Source organism: Salminus brasiliensis, chromosome 8 (assembly GCF_030463535.1).
Source record: "Salminus brasiliensis chromosome 8, fSalBra1.hap2, whole genome shotgun sequence".
Lineage (NCBI taxonomy): Eukaryota > Metazoa > Chordata > Actinopteri > Characiformes > Bryconidae > Salminus > Salminus brasiliensis.
Genome location: NC_132885.1, coordinates 33,986,053 through 33,992,791, shown reverse-complemented (window position 1 = coordinate 33,992,791; position 6,739 = coordinate 33,986,053).

Sequence of the window (6,739 nt, the reverse complement as noted above, 5' to 3'; positions counted from 1 at the left end):
GATCAACTTCCGGTTGATAAAACCAACCCCTTTATTGCTGGAAGTGTTTCACTGAAGTCATTCTGAATTTGTGTTAACAGACAATTTAGCTCCACTTTAAAGAAAAAATAATGAATATTGATGAAATATAAAGGTTTAGGTTGTGTTCGATACACTACCAGTATTGTGATATTACAGATTAGCATTACCTGAAGGAAATACAGAGCTTGCAAATAAGTAAATAAACTTTTCTGCAGCTTGTCTAAAGAAAAATTTCATCAACGATGTGTTTAAAAATGAAAAAGAAGAAAATCCATAAACTAAAGATTTCATTGTTTTATAAATATAAGATATGTTACAGTCTGTTCCACATCAAACACACTGATATTTTTATCATATTTTATATTGGGAATTTACATCAACAAAAGTTACAAAATTTATATTTAGATTTCACATTTATACATTTTTATCATTATATTCCCCTCATAATAAGCACCTTCAGATATCAAACATGTCTGGGGATTGACTGCTTATGGGGTAAGGGACGTTTATTAAATAATAAAGAAATATTTATTGAAAATTTTAAATTCATCAAGAATGTCGGACACGTGACCAGTAGAGGGCACTGATCTGCAGGTTTTTGGTAAAGACTGAAACTTACATTGTAGCCACATTAAAGTGAATACCACATTTAATGCCTGCTTATTTAATAATAAAATAATATTTAATATTTGTTATACTGCATAAATTCAATGAGTTAAGATGTGGACAGGTAATAATTTTAACACACTAAGCTACTAATCACAGGTAGGCCGGAGAGTGACAATCAGGAACTGCTGAATATTTACCTTTACATTTAAATACAGACAGTTCTGACACTCTAAGAAAGAGGAAAGATAGAAAATGAAGGCTTGTGCAGGTTTAAATATTTTCATATGTCAGATTTAATTACACAAAGTTTCATAAAGCATAAACAGAGATCAAAGAAAAACTTGAATGTAAGATCAGCGTTTGTTTTGCTGGATGTTAGAAAAGAGTTTTGGATGAAGCTTAAATACTCAAACAGAACAGGAAGTGAGAAACTGTGAATGGTAATTACTGGTACTGACCTGAGACCTGTGAGAATAGTCTCTCTATATCACAGTGAAATGAAGAGACCAGATTTACCAGTTTGCAGATGATTTACGGTACAGTAGTCTATAGTGCCCTTGTTTATGTGGAGGTGATATACGACCTACAGCGCCTATGAAAGTATTCAGTCCATTGGATGGTTTCCCCTTTTATTGCTTTCATGGTCAACATCATTTTATTTTTTTTGTCACAATAATTTACAAAAGAAATTAATTTAAATTTAGAAATGGAAGGAATATGGCACACGTAAATCTTTCTAGAGCAGGGCTGTCCTCACAAACTGAGTGACCGTGCAAGAAGGAGGCTAGAGAGGAAGGCCACCAAGACACCTATGACTGGCCGGCTCTAGGCAGATTTACACATGTGTGATATTCCATTTCTGAATGATGGATTTAACAGAACTCCAGGTGAAGTTCAGTGACTTGGAAATTGTTTTGTCTCCATTCCCTGACTCACACTCACCAATAACCATTTCTCGGAGCTGTGTGGAGTGTTCTTTCTTTAGTCTTCATGGTGTCTTCATTTGTAGGGAGGAATACTGATTAACCAGTGACTGGAGCTTCATTTCTATTTTCTTGTGCATCCAGTTAAAACTGGAGAAGGTGGTTTTGTAGAAAGCTAGTTTTTTTTAATCCGACACCCTACTTTCAGTCTGATGGCTTGGGGGAAGAAGTTATTGCAGAGTCTGGTCGTGTTGGACCTGATGCTGCGGTACCTTCTTCCTGATGGCAGGAGGGAGAACAGTCTGTGTGAAGGGTGGGTGGGGTCATCCACAATGGTGGTTGCTTTGCGGACGCAGCGGGCAGTGTAAATGCTAATAATTATTTACCTCAGCAATGCTAATAATTATTTACCTTAGCAGTGCTAATAATTATTTACCTCAGCATTGCTAATAATTATTTACCTCAGCAGTGCTAATAATTATTTACCTCAGCATTGCTAATAATTATTTACCTTAGCAGTGCTAATAATTATTTACCTCAGCATTGCTAATAATTATTTACCTCAGCAGTGCTAATAATTATTTACCTCAGCATTGCTAATAATTATTTACCTCAGCAGTGCTAATAATTATTTACCTCAGCAGAGCAAATAATTATTTACCTCAGCATTGCTAATAGTTATTTACCTCAGCAGTGCTAATAATTATTTACCTCAGCATTGCTACTAATAATTTATCTCAGCATTGCTAATAATAATTTACCTCAGCAGTGCTAATAATTATTTACCTCAGCAGTGCTAATAATAATTTACCTCAGCAGTGCTAATAATTATTTACCTCAGCAGTGCTAATAATTATTGAACTCAGCACTCAGCAGTGCTAATAATAATTTACCTCAGCACTCGGCAAGTGCTAATAATAATTTAATCTCAGCAGTCCTAATAATAATTTCATCTCAGCAGTGCTAATAATAATTTACCTCAGCAGTGCAAATAGCAATTTCATCTCAGCATTGCTAATAATAGTTTACCTCAGAGTCTGCATAATAATTTACCTCAGAGTCTGCATAATAATTTACGTCAGCACTACTAATAATTATTTACCTCAGCAGCGCTAATAATTATTTACCTCAGAGTCTGCATAATAATTTACCTCAGCAGTACTACTAATTATTTACCTCAGCATTGCTAATAATTATTTACCTCAGCACTCATCAGTTCTAATAATTATTTACCTCAGCAGTGCTAATAATTATTTACCTCAGCATTGCTAATAATAATTTACCTCAGTAGTGTTAATAATAATTTACCTCAGCAGTGCTAATAATTATTTACCTCAGCAGTGCTAATAATAATTTACCTCAGCAGTGCTAATAATAATTTCATCTCAGCAGTGCTAATAATAATTTACCTCAGAGTCTGTATAATAATTTACCTCAGCAGTACTAATAATTATTTACCTCAGCAGTGCTAATAATAATTTACCTCAGCAGTGCTAATAATTATTTACCTAAGAGTCTGCATAATAATTTATCTCAGCAGTACTAATAATTATTTACCTCAGCATTGCTAATAATTATTTACCTCAGCACTCAGCAGTTCTAATAATTATTTACCTCAGCATTGCTAATAATAATTTACCTCAGTAGTGCTAATAATAATTTACCTCAGCAGTGCTAATAATTATTTACCTCAGCAGTGCTAATAATAATTTACCTCAGCAGTGCTAATAATTATTTACCTCAGCAGTGCTAATAATAATTTCATCTCAGCATTGCTAATAATACTTTACCTCAGCACACAGCAGTCCTAATAACAATTTCATCTCAGCATTGCTAATAATAATTTCATCTCAGCAGTGCTAATAGTAATTTCATCTCAGCATTGCTAATAATAGTTTACCTCAGAGTCTGCATAATAGTGCTAATAATTATTTACCTCAGCAGTGCTAATAATAATTTATCTCAGTAGTGCTAATAATTATTTACCTCAGCAGTGCTAAAAATAATTTACCTCAGCATTGCTAATTATTATTTACCTCAGCAGTGCTAATAATAATTTACCTCAATATTGCTAATAATTATTTACCTCAGCACTCTGCAGTGCTAATAATTATTTAGCTCAGCATTGCTAATAATAATTTACCTCAGTAGTGCTAATAATTATTTACCTCAGCAGTGCTAATAATAATTTATCTCAGCATTGCTAATAATAATTTACCTCAGTAGTGCTAATAATAATTTACCTCAGCAGTGCTAATAATAATTTATCTCAGTAGTGCTAATAATTATTTACCTCAGGCGCGCTAATAATAATTCCATCTCAGCAGTGCTAATAGTAATTTCATCTCAGCATTGCTAATAATAGTTTACCTCAGAGTCTGCATAATAGTGCTAATAATTATTTACCTCAGCAGTGCTAATAATAATTTATCTCAGTAGTGCTAATAATTATTTACCTCAGCAGTGCTAATAATAATTTATCTCAGCATTGCTAATAATAATTTACCTCAGTAGTGCTAATAATAATTTACCTCAGTCTGCATAATAATAATTTATCTCAGTAGTGCTAATAATTATTTACCTCAGCAGCGCTAATAATAATTCCATCTCAGCATTGCTAATAATAATTTACCTCAATATTGCTAATAATAATTTACCTCAGAGTCTGCATAATAATTTACCTCAGCAGTGCTAATAATTATTTACCTCAGCAGTGCTAATAATTATTTACCTCAGCATTGCTAATAATTATTTACCTCAGCAGTGTTCATAATTATTTACCTCAGCAGTGCTAATAATTATTTACCTCAGCAGTGCTAATAATAATTTATCTCAGTAGTGCTAATAATAATTTACCTCAGCAGTGCTAATAATAATTTATCTCAGTAGTGCTAATAATTATTTACCTCAGCATTGCTAATAATAATTCCATCTCAGCATTGCTAATAATAATTTACCTCAATATTGCTAATAATAATTTACCTCAGTCTGCATAATAATTTACCTCAGCAGTGCTAATAATTATTTACCTCAGCAGTGCTAATAATTTATCTTAGCAGTGCTAATAATAATTTACCTTAGCAGTGCTAATAATAATTTACCTCAGCATTGATAATAATAATTTACCTCAGCAGTGCTAATAATAATTTATCTCAGTATTGCTAATAATTATTTACCTCAGCATTGCTAATAATTATTTACCTCAGCATTGCTAATAATTATTTACCTCAGCAGTGCTAATAATTATTTACCTCAGCAGTGCTAATAATAATTTATCTCAGTATTGCTAATAATTATTTACCTCAGCATTGCTAATAATTATTTACCTCAGCAGTGCTAATAATAATTTACCTCAGCATTGCTAATAATTATTTACCTCAGCAGTGCTAATAATTATTTATCTCAGCAGTGCTAATAATAATTTACCTCAGCAGTGCTAATAATAATTTATCTCAGCAGTGCTAATAATTATTTATCTCAGCAGTGCTAATAATAAGTTTAAAATTAAACTATTCCACAGTCTCACTCACTCACCTCCAAGCTAACCAAAATAAAGAAAAAACACACAGGATAAATTAGATTTTTGTAAATTACATAATTTATATAATGTGGGTCTACAAAAAGCATTAAAGTAATGAAGTTATGGGTGGAGCACAGGCCGTTAATATGAGTGCAGACAAGAGAACAGAGCCAACCCCTACTGTACAAATCCTACACAGAGTGAGTGGAGACTGTAGAAGCTAAACATTACATTAAATTAATGAAAAAACACCCAAAACCCCAATTAATATAACATTAGTGCTAACTCATCATCTACTGAGGGACAAGTTCATGAAATATCACTCCTAATTTTCTTATTAATAATATATTTCAGTAAGTAGTTTCACCAAGCTGCCCTGAAACTATCAACATAGCTAACAGTAAGTTAGCTAGCTAGTGCTAGCTTCATAGCCGTCTTCTCTGAAGTAACTTCATGTTATTCAGTATTTTTGAGTTTGATTATAACTTCACTAGCTAAGTAAACTGTCCATAATGCAGTTTATTACATTTATGACCATGTATCTCATATTTAGCACATAACACAATATTTGATACCAAATTAAGCAAACAAGATAGAAAAGGCGGTTATCAAATATATTTATTTTGAACAATATTTACACTTATATCCACAGTAATCTTACAATATCCACACACCCCAGCGTTGTCACAAAGTGCAGTAATGACGAGGCTGTGTAGTTTTTTTTCTTTTAACTGTTTATCTGAACATCAATCTTCTTTCCATCAGGTCAAATTACACCTATTTCTCCTTCCTCGCCCTTCTCTTTCCATCCTCGACTGCTTAACCTCTCTCCATCATCTTTCTGCTGCATCTCTATCTCTATATCTATCTCTCACTATTCATCTTTTAGACCAGTTGCCAGATGTCCACCTCTGTCCTTCTGTTTTTAACAGGAATATAAAATAAAAGGTTGATAGAAAACAGAAGGTTGGCCTGAAACAGAGAAGAAAGCTCAGAGTAAATAGAAGTCTTATTTCTAGAGGAACAAGATACACTTCTCATCTGATTACGGTGCTTCAAGTGTTTGTGCTCAGTAACAGTATTTCTTCACCTCTTCCAGAGCGATGAAAGTGGAGAGAATATCTCCAGCCTGGCCAGAGGCGATGTCATCACCCAACAAGTTGTCCGTCAAGGTGGTGGCCATCTCTTTCTCCGTCTGGGCCTGGAGCTCCCGCTCTTTATTGCTGGGCAGGTTTCGGACCTCATCCACAATCCTGGATGAACACATTTACAGTCAGAGCAGTGCATCATTCTACGGCCCAGGCGGACCTTTTCATAATAGCCGTTGACAGACTGAAAGTAAAATAAGGTGTTTATTAGCTGTGCTGTTGACCCATACTTCATCAACTTCTAACGAATCTCCTGGAACTCATTCCGGTCAATGGCCAAACTTAACAGGACCAGATTGTGTCAAAAGTCAGGTTCGTGAGACACCTGTCATGAGACTGTGTCTGGCGCTGGGTCATGGTGGTTTATGCGACTATTTCCTCCACATGTACCAGATCCTTCTGGGATTCATCTTCTTCTGACTGTTATTGTGACAAAAATAATTCAGTTTGAATAAATATAGAGAAAGACAAATGACTTATATGCAGACAATATTAATATGTTCATCTTGCGTATCTTT